The following is a 19,376-nucleotide window of genomic DNA, read 5'->3' as shown; positions in this document are numbered from 1 at the left end:
CGATTTCAGTCCAAAGGGACCTTCATCATAGGGAGAATGGTGGATTAATGTTTGCACCCTATTTATATAGATACAGTAACCATGGTAACTGGTGGTTCTCATGTTATTGGGGAGACTGTTTGGCAGCTGACTGCCCACTCACCAGTCTGCCATACATCCCCAAATCATTAATCAATTTAACTACAAAAATCTGATTTATAAAATTATCAAAAAGACACCTGGTATCAACAATCTTTACCTTGATTTCCATTTTAGAAAAATGTTCTAGTGATTGGAAAAAATATAACTCTACCCCAGAACTTACATTTTCAGTTGTTACTATTTAGGGTGCATCATATTTGTTTTTAGTTTTTTGGTTTGTGTCATATACCAGGCTGCTGGTTTTCTTTATACATTAACATATATCTGGTCATGTCATGTCTTTTTATAGCTTACTATCAGGTATGGGTTTTGCTCATTGTCCAATGCCATACTGTGATCTATAGTTGTTTTAATACATCCAAGTCATTTGGTCTCTGATCAATAACTTTCTCATTTGCAATCATACCACATGTTCTTATTTCAAATAATATTATTTCCAAATTAAACAAAACATTTTTTTATTATCAATATGAAATTACCTTCGATCTGTCCAGATCAACTTCAGGGTCAGATACTTAAACAAATTCCATCAATTGGAGCATAATCTAGTCAAGGTGACATCAATTTATATCATCCAGTGCTTCTGACCTATAAAATAAATGTCTAAAATATCAATGAATGCCCAAAATATAACAATGTCAAATGTTTTAAACAAAATCATGTTTATTCACTGCATATAAAAAAGTCATGTCTTGTCTTTACTAATCAACCTCAAGACTAGCTGACCCAAATCAATAGATCTACAAAAGAGAAATTTCCATCTTATAATGGAAAATATATTACTCCTCACCATCTCAGGTTTAATTTCATTTTTTTTATTGCAAAGTCAACAACAATCCACCAAGGTGTAATTTCAATGAAACCTTGATTCACTCATATTGGACTTCTTTGTAAATAAATATTTTAATAAAACTGTTAATAAAGAAATAATATGTCGAAGTATATAGGTTGGAGTATAAATTCCAAAGTCCTATTAAAGATGTTGACCTAGAGAGGGTTGTCATATATTCATAGAAACTAAGGTGCATACGGTGTACCAAATACTAGAGGTTCTATGGAATCTGAATTGCTTTTATAGCTATTGACTCCATAAGGAAACATCAGAAACATCATCGTCACAAGTCAAGAAAAACATTAAAGTCCCAAGCTTTCTAATAAAAACCAGGTGCTCCGCAGGGCGCAGCTTTATACGACCGCAGAGGTCGAACCCTGAACAGTTGGGGCAAGTATGGACAAAACATTCAAGCGTGATACAGCTCTGAATTTGGATTGTGATCAAATTTTGACATTACATGGTTTTTTTTTACACAAAACAAATGTCAAGATTTTACAAATCAATTAAAGATTTCTTCTTCAAACTTTTTAAATCTAAAATTAAATAGTTGACACAGCATAGGTTTCTGACACAGAATGAATGTGGTCTAATGAACTTAAAAGGTTTTTTTTGCCTTTGAGCAATTTACTATGCTGTTGAATATTAATCCTCTCAAAAAAATGTTTGAAGAAATTTTCTTTTTATTTATGAAATCTGAAATGAGAAAAATTTAAACCCCCCCCTCTTTTTTTTCACATCCCCGCTTCCCTTTTTCCAAAACTGATATCAATTCAAATTTCTATTGGAGTTTGCAACAATAACCACTCTTTTAAATACATCATAAAATATTAAAATGTAAAATAAAGTGCTTGTTATCACTGAATGGTAAAGATTGGTTGGTAGTAAAAGTAATTATACATTGTTTATTGTATAAAACAATAAAAAAAACTTCATCAGCAACATTTTATATTGGAAAATTTCCAATGAAGTTATTTACATAAAGTTATTGGCAAATAAAAATAGAAAATGACATCATAGTCATGTCTGGCAAATGTCCAACATACATTATCTAAAAACATTTTAGATAAGATAAGGAAAAAAAGCTTCATCAGCAACATTTTATATTGGCAAATTTCCAATGAAGTTATTTACATAAAGTTATTGGCAAATAAAAATAGAAAATGACATCATAGTCATGTCTGGCAAATTTCCAACATATATTATCAACTACTATATTCTATACAAAGAAAGATAACTCCAATTGAAAATTAATTGCTATTGCATAATATTGTGCAATTAGATATTTCTAGCTATTGTGCAATACTGTGCAATTGAAAATTTCTTGCTATTGCACAATACTTGATATGGAATCCTGATTTGGAGCAACTTGAAAACTGGGCCCATAATCAAAAATCAAAGTACATATTTAGATAAAGCATATCAAAAAAGCCCAAGAATTTAATTTTTGTTAAAATCAAACTTAGTTTAATTTTGGACCCTTTGGACCTTAATGTAGACCAATTTGAAAACTGGACCAAAAATTAAGAATCTACATACACAGTTAGATTTGGCATATCAAAGAACCCCAATTATTCAATTTTTGATGAAAACAAACAAAGTTTAATTTTGGACCCCCATTTGGACTAACTTGAAAACTAGGCCAATAATTAAAAATCTAAGTACATTTTTAAATTCAGCATATCAAAGAACCCCAAGGATTCAATTTTTGTTAAAATCAAACTAAGTTTAATTTTGGACCCTTTGGACCATAATGTAGACCAATTTGAAAATGGGACCAAAACTTAAGAATCTACATACATAGTTAGATTCGGCATATCAAAGAACCCCAATTATTCAATTTTTGATGAAATCACACAAAGTTCAATTTTGGACCCTTTGGGCCCTTATTCCTAAACTGTTAGGACCAAAACTCCCAAAATCAAACCCAACCTTCCTTTTATGGTCATAAACCTTGTGTTTAAATTTCATAGATTTCTATTTACTTATACTAATGTTATGGTGCAAAAACCAAGAAAAATGCTTATTTGGGCCCCTTTTTGGCCCCTTATTCCTAAACTGTTTGGACCTCAACTCCCAAAATCAATCCCAATCTTCCTTTTGTGGTCATAGACCTTGTGTTTAAATTTCATTGATTTCTATTTACTTATACTAAAGTTATTGTGCGAAAACCAAGAATAATGCTTATTTTGGCCCTTTTTTGGCCCCTAATTCTTAAACTGTTGGAACCAAAACTCCCAAAATCAATCCCAACCTTTCTTTTGTGGTCATAAACCTTGTGTCAAAATTTCATAGATTTCTATTTACTTAAACTAAAGTTATAGTGCGAAAACCAAGAAAATGCTTATTTGGGCCCTTTTTGGCCCCTAATTCCTAAACTGTTGGGACCAAAACTCCCAAAATCAATCCCAACCTTCCTTTTGTGGTCATAAACCTTATGTTAAAATTTCATAGATTTCTATTCACTTTTACTAAAGTTAGAGTGCGAAAACTAAAAGTATTCGGACGACGACGACGACGACGACGACGCCGACGACGCCGACGACGCCAACGTGATAGCAATATACGACGAAAAATTTTTCAAATTTTGCGGTCGTATAAAAAAGGCCAATCCAAAAAAAAAAAGTACATTTATCAGTAATATATGAAAAAATTGGATGTGGATATGGTGCTCATGATAAAACCAGGTGCTCCGCAGGGCGCAGCTTTATACGACCGCAGAGGTCGAACCCTGAACAGTTGGGGCAAGTATGGACAAAACATTCAAGCATGATACAGCTCTGAATTTGGATTGTGATCAAATTTTTGACATTACATGGTTTTTTTTTACACAAAACAAATGCCAAGATTTTACAAATCAATTAAAGATTTCTTCTTCAAACTTTTTAAATCTAAAATTAAATAGTTGACACAGCATAGGTTTCTGACACAGAATGAATGTGGTCTAATGAACTTAAAAGGTTTTTTTGCCTTTGAGCTAATCACTATGCTGTTGAATATTAATCCTCTCAAAAAAATGTTTGAAGAAATTTTCTTTTTATTTATGAAATCTGAAATGAGAAAAATTTAACCCCCCCCCCCCCTTTTTTTTCACATCCCGTTTCCCTTTTTCAAAACTGATATCAATTCAAATTTCTAATGGAGTTTGCAACAATAACTACTCATTTAAATACATCATAAAATATTAAGATGTAAAAAAACTGCTTGTTATCACTGAATGGTAAAGATTATTTAAATTTATCAGTTGGTAGTAAAAAGTGTATATACATTGTATATTGTATATAACAAAGATTTAAGTTGATTCTGGACAAAGAAAGATAACTCCAATTAAAAAAAATTCTTGCTATTGCACAAATAGGATATTTCTTGCTTACTATTCTGGACAAAGAAAGATAACTCTAATTAAAAAAAAATTTGCTATTTCACAATATTGTGCAATTAGATATTTCTTGCCATTGCACAATACTGTGCAATTGAAAAGACTTGCTATTGCACAATACTTAATATAATAATTTTAGATCCTGATTTGGACCAACTTGAAAACTGGGCCCATAATCAAAAATCTAAGTACATGTTTAGATTCAGCATATCAAAGAGGCCCAAGAATTCAATTTTTGTTAAAATCAAACTTAGTTTAATTTTGGACCCTTTGGACTTTAATGTAGAATTTGAAATTTGAAAACAGGACCAAAAATGAAGAATCTACATACACAGTTAGATTTGGCATATCAAAGAACCCCAAGGATTCAATTTTTGATGAAATCAAACAAAGTTTAATTTTGGACCCTTTGGACCTTAATGTAGACCAATTTGAAAACTGGACCAAAAAAACTTCAATAATCAAGAATCTAAGTACATTTTTAGATTCAACATATCAAAGAACCCAACCGATTCATTTTTTGTCAAAATCAAACTAAGTTTAATTTTGGACCCTTTGGACCTTAATGTAGACCAATTTGAAAACGGGACCAAAAGTTGAGAATCTACATATACAGTTAGATTCGGCATATCAAAGAACCCCAATTATTCAATTTTGATGAAATCAAACAAAGTTTAATTTTGGACCCTTTGGGCCCCTTTTTCCTAAACTGTTGGGACCAAAACTCCCAAAATCAATACCAACCTTCCTTTTATGGTCATAAGCCTTGTGTTTAAATTTCATAGATTTGTATTTACTTATACTAACATTATAGTGCGAAAACCAAGAAAAATGCTTATTTGGGTCCCTTTTTGGCCCCTAATTCCTAATCTGTTGGGTCCTAAACTCCCAAAATCAATACCAACCTTCCTTTTGTGGTCATAAACATTGTGTTTAAATTTCATAGATTTCCATTTACTTAACCTAAGGTTATTGTGCAAAAACCAAGAAAAATGCTTATTTGGGCCCTTTATTGGCCCCTTATTCCTAAACTATTGAAACCAAAACTCCCAAAATCAATCCCAATCTTTCTTTTGTGGTCATAAACCTTGTGTCAAAATTTCATAGATTTCTATTAACTTAAACTAAAGTTATGGTGCGAAAACCAAGAAAATGCTTATTTGGGCCCTTTTTGGCCCCTTATTCCTAAAATGTTGGGACCAAAACTCCCAAAATCAATACCAACCTTCCTTTTATGGTCATAAACCTTGTGTTAAAATTTCATAGATTTCTATTCACTTTTACTAAAGTTAGAGTGCGAAAACTAAAAGTATTCGGACGCCGGACGACGACGACGACGCCGACGCCAACGTGATAGCAATATACGACGAAAATTTTTTCAAAATTTGCGGTCGTATAAAAAAAGGTTAAAATTCCATGATTGTTTGTTAAAAAATCTAAGGCACACACTGAACTTATGATTGAAAAATAAACAACTAATAAATGTGTTGCCATCAGCAGGCTTGATCAAGAATTTTTCTGGTTTTATTTCTCTCTTCCAGATTTTATTTCATCTTCCATTGAAAATTATTTTTTATCTATGAATTTTAAATTACTGCCACTTTTGGTTGTACAAACTTTGTCACTTAATTTGACATGTACATCGCTTTCATGTGTAGCGAATACTTTCCTTGCTACACCCTCTTATCTGTTTAATGTAGTTTTATGGTGTAATTTTCAAAACATTGCAGATTTTTCTACAAACAAGTTTGCTTATATCAATCTATGTATAATTCCTTTTCTTCAAAGAGGCATTAGTGTTGACTTAGATTCAGTTTTGTCAAATAAGCCCAATTTTCAACCTCATTTGAGACAACATGCATGTATATTTGTGACCTTCAATTTGACCCTTAGATTGAAATGGGGTTACTCGTGTGCTAAGTATGTTTAAAGTTAAAAATAAAGGACACTATTGAAAGTGAAACAAAGGAGTCAATAAGAAGAAAAATTTGTATGATCAATTCTACCCCCAAAAAATAATTCTTGTACAGGTAAAAAGATAGTTTATGAACCTTTTTTGAATCCATGACATAGTCAAACACACCAAGAAAAATCTATCGGCATTCTTCATATACCACCTTTATGGTTATTTGGATGGTATCTAGTTTAAAATCTACACAAAATGCTGATACATTATCATATTAAGTCCATGCATTGTTTATAGACCACTTTCTAGTTCATCTGTCACAGGACAAAACTTGTCAATTATGCGCGCCTTTATGATGTCATTTACAAGATAGAGGGGATTGCATGTATCCCTGCACTATTCACGTTCATCATGCGTCTTAGTGTTGTTGTGTAGGATTCATTAGAAATAATGTTTGTTCTGTAGGTACTTAATCCAAATTCCTCAAATACAGCAGTGCTGATTGTCAATTATGAGAATTCAATTTGCCAAATAATTCGTGCAATATTGTCAATTATGAGAATTCAATTTGCCAAATAATTCGTGCAATATATCATCATAGTTTTCCAACCGATTGCTCAACATTGGAACGGAAATGACGATGCCCCTAAACGCAGGAATGATGTTCACAAAAAAAACAGAGTTTTTAACGGAAATGCATCGAACTCGAAAGGTAGCTATTGTTTCATTTGGATTATTTGTAATTTGCATATGTTTATGGTATGTAATAAATTAAATTGGAGAATTAGAGTCAAATGAGAGATGAATATAAATAGGACAGCTAATGGCCCTTTTACTGGATATATACCATATTAACCATTTCAATGGATTTGGGTATTGCTCTTTCTAATTCCTATTAAAAAAGGATATGCTTTTATAACAAATAGGCAATACTTTGCAAATAACAAAATTTGTTTAGATTGTTGCAATGGAAAATGCATTTCCTTTTCTTTGTTTAGTAGCTAGCTTTTTCTTACCCATACACAGTACAGCATAATATTTTCTTCATATTATGTAAGAGTTAATGTTTTTTATGGTATGTTAATTTTAAATCCAATGTCATGCAAGTAGTAACTCTTATAATTATAACTAAAGTCAGCAATTGACATCTGTGATATGTTAAAAATATCTGTGAATATGACCCAAAGAACTTGTTTATAATTCAGTCAATTTCTTTGGAATAGATGCAGAAAAGGTGGACACCTCAATATCAGTTTCAATATGCCATCCTCCTACGAGCGTCAAACGAAATCCAACTTTCAGTAATGGATTTTAATCTTAAGGCACAGCCTTGATGCAATCCCGTTTGTGATTAATTCACATGGCAATTTTTATAATGATATCATTTAATAAGCAAATAAGGACTACCATCACCAAACCAAAGAAAACCCTTCATGTACGGTCAATATTTGTTTTATGTGAATAGCATAACGATTTTCTACAATCCATAGTTTGGCATTTTATCAGAGCTTCCATCAGTTTTATATATTTTCATAATTATGTTCTCGATATTTGCTAAAAGTCAAAAGAGAAAGCAATAGATACAAAGCAAGGACGTAACTCCCTGCCACCCTTTCAACATCAGAAATGTGACAAGTTTTAAATAGTATATACCAACATCACATATCATTATATCATGCAATTTTTATTTACAACAGATATAAACTTACCTAAAAGTATTGAGTAAGAACAGACAGCAGCCTTTCTTCAACATTTACTAAAATTGAACTTTTAAAGTCAAAAGCTCTATATTCAAAAAATTTCATTAATGAGTACCTGTTCTAAAAGAAAATTTTAAGTAATTATCATGAATACAGACTGTATTAATCCCAACTGCAGTAAGAATATACCTCCAAACAGTAAGCAATCTCTCACGCAAATCCCCTTGAACAAAATTCACCATCAAGTCTTCCATTACGATATGAGCCATATTTTTGATGAATGCCCCATTTCCAAGTTTATATTACTGTAAACCCTAAGAGTGTAACTGATTCAGTTGATTGATGACTTGTGGACAATGAGATCCCATCTGGGTCTCTGACATGTAGTGCATCCAATATTTTTTTAACATTTATTTGTGTCCTGGCATTTTTCAATATCAAAAGGTCCATTGTAAAAGTGAAAATATTCAATTTTGAGCTTGACCTAATTTGTCATCAGTGACAAGATATCAAAATTTGAAAAGCTTTGGTGGAACAGTTGTGAGTTAAAGCCCAGACACAATTGTAAAGACAATTTTTCATTCTTCGAAGAAAAGACAACCCGGGAACTGTGACAGCATATGGGTGACAGTGAAAATTGTCTATATTGAACTTGACCTCCATTTTGTCATCAATAACACCCGCCCATCATTCATCCCTAAATCAATAACTGCTTTTTCCTCTGGGAATCTGGTTAAAATCTTATTTGTAAACCTTTATTGAGGATAACATATCTTCTAGCATAGGGAAATATATTGGAGACCATAATGAAATTGCATCACTTTCCTGTTCGGTCAATTAACTCAAAAAAATTCTAATCATGACATCCCCATGACTTCCTCTTTCCAAAACTATAAATAAATGTTGAAGTGTTCCCCTGTACAGGATGAATATGTTAATCATGAAACATTGTATTTCAATTCATATAACAATTAAGAAATGTTATTGTAACAATAAACCAATTTTTGAGACGTTTCGGTGATAATAATATAAAGTATGTTCCCTGTTGGAATTTTGAAACCAAGGAATTAAGAAATGATTTCCATTTTAAATTTCAGTGTTTTTTTAATTATGACCAAATTACATTCAATAAAGATTTAAAGTGACTATCATACTACAATGTACCCCTTACCTCAGGAGGAAGATACAGAAAGGAAAAGACTTGTTTTCTGCATTTCAGATTTCTACACTACACATCAATGTTCGTTAGTAGTCATTTTGTATGTAGTCGATACGAAAAATGTATGCTCAGTAAGTTAAATGGTAATTGGTCTCCTTAATCATGCAAACAGCAACACTATGGAAGCTTTTTAATATATTGAACAAACCTTGTTCCCAATGTTGAATATTACAATATATATTTGTAACTGTAAACCATGACTGCCGGTAATAATTTAATTAACATGATCAAATCAGTAAAATTCCTGTATATTGGGAGACAAGAGTGCACACGATGAAATGTCTCGCCTTCTATACTAACCATTGATATTATGTTGATAGTCCTAAGTATAAAGTTAAGCTTTATAACAACTGTCACATAAACTTAACATTAACCAAGATAACTAAACAAAGACCAATGAACCTTGAAAATGAGGTCAAGGTCAGATGAACCATGACAGGCAGACATGTACAGCTAACAATGCTTCTATACAACATATATAGTTGACCTATTACTTATAGTTTAAGAAAAATAGACCAAAACACAAAAACTTAACACTGTGCAATGAACCGTGAAATGAGGTCACGGTCAAATAAAACCTGCGCGACTGACATAAAGATCATAAAATATTTCCATACACCAAATATAGTTGACCTATAGCATAGAGTATTAGATAAAAAGACCAAAACTCAAAAACTTAACATTGACCACTGAACCATGAAAATGAGGTCAAGGTCACATGACATCTGCCCGCTAGACATGTACACCTTACAATCATTCCATACAACAAATATAGTAGACCTATTGCATATAGTACGAGAAAAACAGACCAAAACACAAAAATTTAACTATAACCACTGAACCATGAAAATGAGGTCAAGGTCAGATGACACCTGCCAGTTGGACATGTACACCTTACAGTCCTTCCATACACCGAATATACTAGCCCTATTGCTTATAGTATCTGAGATATGGACTTGACCACCAAAACTTAACCTTGTTCACTGATCCATGAAATGAGGTCGAGGTCAAGTGAAAACTGTCTGACAGACATGAGGACCTTGCAAGGTATGCACATATGAAATATAGTTATCCTGTTACTTATAATAAGAGAGAATTCAACATTATAAACAATTTGAACTTTTTTTTCAAGTGGTCACTGAACCATGAAAATGAGGTCAAGGACATTGGACATGTGACTGACAGAAACTTCGTAACATGAGGCATCTATATACAAAGTATGAAGCATCCAAGTCTTCCACCTTCTAAAATATAAAGCTTTTAAGAAGTTAGCTAACACCGCCGCCGCCGCCGGATCACTATCCCTATGTCGAGCTTTCTGCAACAAAAGTTGCAGGCTCGACAAAAAACGGTTTAACGCAATAATTATCAAACATGTTTGCTTAAAGAGTAGCCAAAGTCAACTGCCATTTGAGTGTTAAGATATTTCGCTCCAACACTTCCTAAGGAATAATACATTTTAACTCATATGAAGTATTTTCAACAACAAATGGAAGTTTTTAACGACCTTGACTGGCTATACAGCCCTTGCACGGTCCGATCGAAAGAATTTTCAACTGTTGGCCATTAATGTACGTCTAAGAGCTCCAAAAATGTCGGTGTTTACAATGTTGCTTTTGCAAGCAGCATACATTTCTGCAAATTATTCGATCAGAAGTTATTTTGTCTATTATATGAACCTCATAATAACAAGAGGCTCTCAAGAGCCTGAATCGCTCACCTGGTAAACAATGCCTTATTGAACATATTGAACAATGCCAGGCAAACATGTACAGCTAACAATTCTTCAATATTACAAATATATATGACTTACTGTTTATAAATAAAGAAAATGAGACCAAAACACAAACACTTAAAACTTAGCAATGGACTGTGAAAATGAGGTCAAGTTCAAATAAAACCTGCGTAACCGACATATAGATCATAAAATATTTTCATACACCAAATATAGTTGACCTAATGCATAAAGTATTAAAAAAATAGACCAAAATAGAAAATAAAACACAAACTTTATTTTATACACCCTACTGATCATTCAGTTGAAGTTTGGTTGAATTTGGTTGAGTAGTTTTAGAGGAGAAGATTTTTTAAAGTTAGCAAATATGAACAAATTGTGAAAAAATTGTCATTAAAGGACAATAACCCCTTAAGGGGTCAATTGACAATTTTGGTCATATTAACCTATTTGTAGATCTTACTTTGCTGATCATTTTTGCTGTTTACAGTTTATCTTCATCTATAATAATATTCAAGATAATGACCAAAAACTGCAAAATTTCCTTAAAATTACCAATTAAGTGGCAGCAACCCAACAATGGTTTGTTTGATTCATCTGAAAATTTCAGGGCTGATAGATCTTGACCTAATGAACATTTTTACCCCACGTCAGATTTGCTCTAAATGCTTCCGTTTTTGAGATATAAGCCAAAAACTGCATTTGACCCCCATGTTCTATTTTAAGTAACGGCGGCCATGTTTTTTGACGGATCAAAAATCGAAGCACACACTTTGTGCAGGATAATCTAAGGAACAATCATTTTAAGTTTCATTCAAATCCATTCAGTAGTTTCAGAGGAGAAGATGTTTGAAAAATTGTTAACGACGACAGACGACGACGACGACGACGGACGCCAAGTGATGAGAAAAGCTCACATGGCCTTTTAGGCCAGGTGAGCTAAAAATGCCACAATAAATGAAGACAAATCTTCTATCCTATAAAAATTTCACTACTTTTTAAACAATAAGCAAGATTCATTATCGAACGATTTCAATTGGATTTGTTTTTTTTAAATTCATTGTTTTAACAATCTGAATTATGAATGACAAGTCAACTTGCAGACTCTTCATAAAACAGGCATTCAAATTTGTCTTTAATCGTCTCTGAATAGTACAATAAACAATATATAAAGAATATATTTCAAGGTCATCCCAAAATTATTTCATCAATATCAGGTATTACAAATTACATGTATACAGAACAGAAAGGTGTGCAGACTGCTGCACATATATACAGTTATTGTTGTCGCTCTTACTTATTGAGCATTTGCTCATTCTGCTAAGCTGTTACAAAGGTGTCACTGTTCTCTGCAATAAACAAGTCTTGAAAGAAATTATTAATTGTACATATGCATTTAGAAGTAAAATTTTGCAAGCAGGTGATTGCACACACACATACTTATATATAGTTTCTTCAGTATTTTTGTTAGGTTACTACCACAGTCAACAGCATGGGGAATCAAAGGCAATTTCAGGATAGGTTTAGATGCATGTTTCATTAATTAACAATATTTATATATAAGCATTGCAGATCTTTACTTCTCATTTAAAATATTTTCTAATTTGAGATAATTTTCAATTGGTTATTATTAGAAATCCTGATTTTAATACCACACATCGATGTCATATCAGATCAATAATGAAATTACTTTTTCTTTCCCTCTTTAGATCTGTTAAATACCCCCCCCTTTTTTTCCATAACTAAACATACAGATATAAGTCCCTGTGGCATTTTCTACTATACAAAAGAGAAGTTTTACTTTTTTCATTTAACCTAAATAATTAATAGGTACTAAATCCAATTTCTAAAATTAATAATTTGACATTCAATAACAGGATCCCAGATTAAGTTAGTCGACTTAACATTGGAGTTTTCCTATTAGAACATCTACTTCCATAAGCCTGGAAAAGTGTCATGGCGGTCACATATATTTAGCCTTATATCAACCTCATTATTTTCAAATCAAAGTTTCTCTTTATTGCTATTCATTATCTTATATTAAGGTCACAAAACCATTATACCATCCGCCTTTTATATTATGCTTAGGCCACACCAATTTGATCCCTTGTTCGACGGACCCGCCCGCACCTATTTTTTTCAAAACAGATTTTTTTTATTTTTTTTTATATTCCCGCTTCCCGCATCCAGAATTGTAATCATGTCCATTTCCTGCACCGTTTTTTTTTTTTGTAAATATTATAAAAAGATATCAACATTTGTTAAATCACAGTCTAACCTGTATATAACGATTTTAAACATAAAAGCACCCCACCACACTGTGTAAATATCTGTGAGAATATTTGTTTCAGCATGAAACCTGGAGTGCTCCGATAAAAAGTTACAACAGCGGGTATTTCCGTGAAGAACAAAAAATTGGTTTCTTTCCCCCTTACTTATATTCCCTATTAAAAAATGTTCGTTGTTAGAATAAAGTACAAAGAACTTCTGAAGGATTTGCCTTCAACTGCGATTATATTGTTTGCTGGCGAAACAAAACTATCCATAGCCGCTGCATGTTTATGCACCTGTCCTGATTGATTCAGGAGCATGTCGTTCAGCAGTTATCGTTTGTTGATGTTGTTCATTGCTATTTTCCCATTTGGATATATAAATTAGATCGTTGGTTTTCCTGTTCGAATTGTGTACGCTAATAATTTTGGGGTACTTTATAGCTTGCTGTTTGGTCTGTATCAAAGCCCTGTGTAAAAGGCCGTACTTTGACCTGTGTTTGTTATTATCAGGTTGAGAACAACCCTCTCTCAGACAAGGGGTCAAGGATTTGTATAGTTCTTCTATACAAAACCTTTGAACACTTAAAATTTTGTACTCAAAAAGAGGAGAGTTACATCATATTTTAAACAAATTTTTCTAAAAGAGGGGTCCACTTATTTTGAATAATATTAAACTTTTAAAGTAAATGTGTTAACATGGTTAAAGTCCAGGAATATTACTAAATTCTTGGACATGTTTTGACCATTTAATACCAGATAGATATATAGTTCTATGAGAAAATATGAGCCCTTTTGTACAAACAAATATATTAAAACTTATATTGATCCCTCATAAAACATGTAAAAGGGATATTTATAACATTAAGGGGTTGCCCCCAAACTGATTATAATTTGGATGGAGAATTGTCTCATTGTCAGTCACACATACATAGACCAGATATAATTATTTCTTGGTGAACAGGGAAAAAATACTTCAGAAATTAAAGAAATGTCAAAGTACAAGTGATAAATCAAGTTTTAATATTGTCAAAACCTATTATTTTATGTTTACAAAAAAAAATTATAATCGCTCGCCTTTACTTTTCAAGCTTCGCCTCAAAAATTTGCAAATTAAATATTTTTTTATTAAAATTTTCAAATCGCTCGCTCGCCCCAAATTTTGGAGTCCAAAAATCCGTAGAACAAGAAATTAAATTGGTGTGGCCTTATGACTTTGGACTGATATAAATTCTCCCATTCTTTATCCAACATCAATGGTAAATACAGCTTGCTAATATGATTCTATACTTAATAGAAGCTTTTACATGAGAACTTGTTTTTTCTACAAAATTTTGGTAGTCAAAGGATGAACAAGATTCACATTAATACACTAAATAAATGTCACTACATAAATACTTACGACATATGTCCTTTCTCAAAATTAACTGTTGTTCAATGTTAATCCAAAGAATCATTTTTACTTCAGTCCACCTACTTGGTAGGCCTGGAAAACTCCTGTTTGTTTTTAGACTGAAGCAATTCTCTTAAAGTCTTTTAGATATACCTCCCTTTTGCAAAAATATTACTAGGTATTGCAATAAAAAGAGTTAAATTAACTCCCCTTTCAAATTTAGGACAGATTATTTTACTCATTTTAGCTTCATGCACATCCAAAGAGAGTACTCTACATAAATATCAGGTATCTCCATAATAATTTCAAATGAGTAAATTTGATTCAACAAAAATTCAGTAATCGGTATTATTTCAATGTATAAAATATGAAAAAATGAATATCTTCATAATGGTAAATACAGCTTTTTTTTTTCCTTTATAGCTTGCTGAAATAAAAAGCAGCCAAGGATGGCTTAATATCAGGCTGGGACAAAAATCACACCCTTCAGCTGGGAAGTTCTGGTGAAATTGGGGAATTTCGGTGACAACAAAATTAAGTGGCCAGAAGAGCTGTTATGATTTTAATAACAGTTGTTTATCCCTATAAGGACAACAAAATATGGCACAGCATAGAGACAAAATATTGAATTATTCCTTCAAAGCTACCGTATGTAAACTTCCATTAAAATTTTCTGGAATCACTGATGAAATGTCCGAAACAAGTCAAGCAATTACTAGACATGTTTTTGCTTAACGAAGGTTAAAATATTAATATCTCATTAGTTTCTGATCCTTATGATATAATCAACATCCTTAATATTTATTTCACCATATTACAAAGCTTGAAAAGGCTAAGATCTAGCAGCACAACCCTTCCTTCAGCTTCTACTCAATATATAGTAAATCCCCATCCCAAAAAAAACCTAGGGCATAAGAATGATGGACTTCAGTAATATATAGATGTAGTGAATTTAACAATGCCTAATCTCCAATAAAACATCAAAAACTGGCTTAATACAAGAATTTTTCTATATACACTTCCATTTCTCACTGAAATGTTAAAAAAAAAAAATGGCTTTTACCAGCACCTAGGTCTTTTACCACTGAAATCTATAAAAGAAGATGTGGGCTATCTACAAAATTAAAAGCATAAATATCGTCAAGAAGGTCATACTAATGCATGCCTTCATTTTCAAATTATTATCTGATAATGAATACAACACTACACTAAATACCTTGTCATTAGTGCAAAAACGTTTTTGTTTTGATTTTCCAAATTTTTTTGTATTACAATTACTGATTATTTTGACACAGAATTTAATATCAGCTCATGAAACAATTCTCATCATCAATAACAGCAGACAAGTTTGCATGTCAAGATGATATATATCCTTCATTAATATCAAGGTCTCTTGTGCAAAATTTAAAAAAAAAAATAATTTGAGTAAAAATCCGTTTGCTCATTTTGTATAACTTCCTTTAGTAATTCATAAATACAATGAAATCGAAGTTTCAAAATCTGAACAGTGAACTCGGAAAATAAATATGTTATCATCTTTTGTGGATCTATTTTTAATTCATGCTACCAGTACCAAACGAGTAAATCATATGTTCCAATAAAATCCATAAATTTTTTGACAATGTCAGTCCAATGGCAACAACCAACAACATTAAAATACTTATACTACTTCTTGTACTGATCAATTAAAAGTAGATGGTTAGCATGTTGCCCAACAGCAGTTTTGTCACAAAAATAAGCCAAAAATTGTGAGTGCTGATTACAGAAGAATTATCAGAGCTTGGTGAATATTTTCTAGTAATAAGTATGATTTTAGAAAGTGATTCTGGGAATTCATCAATTTTCATTATTGACATAGGATCCCACCTGGAATTGTGGTTCAAGTTAAACCCAAAATTTAAATGATCAACAAATTACAGAATTTCCATAAAACCACAAATATAGAAATTTTCATCAATCCCCAAAATTGGTACCAACAAACATTGATGAATCCCCAGTATTGTCTGCAAAAATTAAGTAAAGCTGATCTCAGTGAGGAGAATAAACATATTATCACTAGAATAAGATAATCTTAATATTGATTATCTAGAGCTTAAATCAAGGCACCAATTTCCTTCCCCTTAGTTTTTACTATAAATTAAATTTGGGTTCCAATATTCCATATGAAAACCCTATTACACTGGTTCTCCGTTAAAGCGCCCATTTTATGACGTTATTTTGTCCCTCCGTAAGAAAGCAAACCCAACGACTTCCAGTTATATACCCGTAGCTTGTTATACTTATATCTGAGAATTTTAGAATTCTTTATTATCTATATTTTTAATTTTTATAAAGTTTAGTACATATGCACAACGATCGTGATCGTACCGGCCGTCCATAATGTTTTCTTCGAAAAGCTGAAATTTCCATTGATGGATAAAAGACCAAGCAGGACAAAATATTTAGTACAGTATAGAGTGTAATATGAGTTAAATTTGATCATAAGGTTACCATAAATAATGTTGTTTATAACAATGGTCATTTATTCCAAGTTACATCAGTCTGAAAAACGAAGCAAAGTTGAAAACTGCAGAGATTTGTTAAGCGTGTAATCTCCGTGGAATGGCCAATTCTTAAAAAAACATCAATTATGAAAACAAATTTCACATTCAACAGATCGATATGGATGTCAACATTAAATTTTAGTTTAACTCCGATCTTTAGATATACATATTATGGTTCATAAATGACGAAATCGTCGAAATGTAACCTCCGTGGAATGTAATCTCCGTTGACATTTTGGTAAAGAGTGCTTTCTATCACGTCCGTACTTTTATCGAGTATGGCGTGCCAAATAAACATATTAGATAGTTATAATGGATGGCGGATAATCACTTACAGATCAATAATATATTGTAATTCAGACGACATAAGAAGACAACATGTAACATTTTTATAAATCAATTGTTTGGTCCATAATTGTTTGAGTGTAACAAAGTTGCTTCTTTCTCAAATCTAGATGAAGAAAAAAACAAAACGAACCGGATGTTTTTATATCAATCGTAATGCATGTAAATAAGTTATACCTGTTTTCAATATTCAAGATATGAAGCTTTATGATTAATATAAATTTGATACCGAATTCAATACGATTTAACAAGTATGCAATTGCAAGAAGCCATAAAAATTGCTCTTTCTTTTTTCGTGTTGCACAAGCAGAGAAGCTTTTAGCTTTCATCAAAATTATGACGTCGATAGAAAGGGTCCGATATAAATTCCGTTACATTAATTAACAACACCTTGTACAACATTCTTTTCGGAATTAAAAGGAGTAAGATATAGATTAAACAAAACTATCCGTCACAATGCTATATATATATTACGGTCTGTATTAGGGGAGGAGATCTACATTTCTGCATTCTGTATTTCTTTTGGCCATTTTTCTCTATTCAGTTAGAAATATATGCCCTTCTCTGTAAAATTCTTGGGTTCAGTTCCTGCATTTCAAAAATTCCGTATATAAAATTTTGACAAGATATATTGTCTTGTCTGTATCAACAACATAAGTATGACGACACTTCTCCGTATAGCCCCTCTTTTTTATTCTGCCACTGTACTGCATAAATGATACCACGTTTGAAATAAGTATAAAACTTGGAGAAAAAAAAAGTATTTCAAATTCTTCGAAATAAGTTGGATAGCTGGGATCATAAACAAAAGTAAAGATGATATGAGGTATATTTTATCATATTTTCCTTGTGATTCGAGGTACTGGTAATGAGGAGCTGAACACAGTAACAGTACCGGTAGCTAACCGACATTAAGAGAAATCTGAAATCGGATAAAATAAAAATTTGATCACCAAAACGATTTTATCATTGATTACTCATCTGTCCAACAAAATATAGAAAGAAACATTGCTTATCAATCAATTTGGTGAATATTATGAAATATATTTAATATGTGTTGGTATTAAAAAAATGTTATACCCTAAAATATTGAAGACAATGTCTTCCGTCCTCGAGCATCAGTATGAAAATTTAAGACGTACGAATTATGACAATGTTTTGGTTCTGTAAATCCTTACAATTCCAATCAATGGTCAATTTATATATTTTGGAATTAGAAAGATACCTATGGTTTTATACTCTATCAATCAATGTTACATTCGACTGATTTGAATATTTTTTGTGTGTCATTTTCGTCATATAGCTCATCAACTCTTTCTATTCTTTCATATCTTTGGATTTCAAATACTTGTCGCTGGGCGTAAATGATGAAGATAAATCAAAAATAGTGCTCGCTTCGGACGCATGGAATTTATAACTTTTTTTTTTCGGCCACTATTGCAGATCTTTTTGTTGCTTATCGGATTATCGTGGTCTGACATCTGTCACGAACTATTTTTTTTCCAGGTGAATAAAATTAAATAATTGCTGACGCAATGCACGTGAAGGATGTAAGGTTAAATTTGTCTACAATAGGAAACGAAATGAAAGTTAACTCATGCAAGATCGTGATTTTGGCGAAAAACAATGATGCTTATATGAATGTATAAAATTTGCATCGCTTATTTCATTTGACCAGTAGCGTTTACAACCAATTTGAAAGATCAACGTTTCTTTCGAAATGATCTACTAGAATATTGTCAATAATGAATTTAATATGCAGAAAACGTAAAGTTTCATTAATCTTTAAATCATTTATTTCTGTTATTTTCAATTCACCATATTCTTAAGTTTCAAAATTATTTTTTAATCTATAAACCACCTCCTATATCTTGAATTATTTCAAATAACTAAAAAAAAAGTATATGATATAC

The 19,376-nt window shown here is 31.8% G+C and overlaps 1 protein-coding gene across 2 annotated transcripts in view; it reads right to left on the bottom strand.

Annotated features, from left to right (window-relative positions):
• The window catches only part of LOC143047697 (uncharacterized), a 43,112-nt gene that overhangs the window by 1,253 nt on the left and 22,483 nt on the right, over positions 1 to 19,376 (bottom strand). For both annotated transcript variants that reach the window (XR_012969635.1, XR_012969636.1), the window contains one exon: positions 621 to 729. The gene's annotated coding sequence lies outside the window, so the exon portion shown is untranslated. The remainder of the gene's footprint in view (positions 1 to 620; positions 730 to 19,376) is intronic.

The sequence above is a fragment of the Mytilus galloprovincialis genome, chromosome 10 (genome assembly GCF_965363235.1).
Source record: "Mytilus galloprovincialis chromosome 10, xbMytGall1.hap1.1, whole genome shotgun sequence".
NCBI classification, from domain to species: domain Eukaryota; kingdom Metazoa; phylum Mollusca; class Bivalvia; order Mytilida; family Mytilidae; genus Mytilus; species Mytilus galloprovincialis.
The sequence above is the reverse complement of the archived record's forward strand: the minus strand, read 5'-3'. Positions and strand labels throughout refer to the sequence as shown.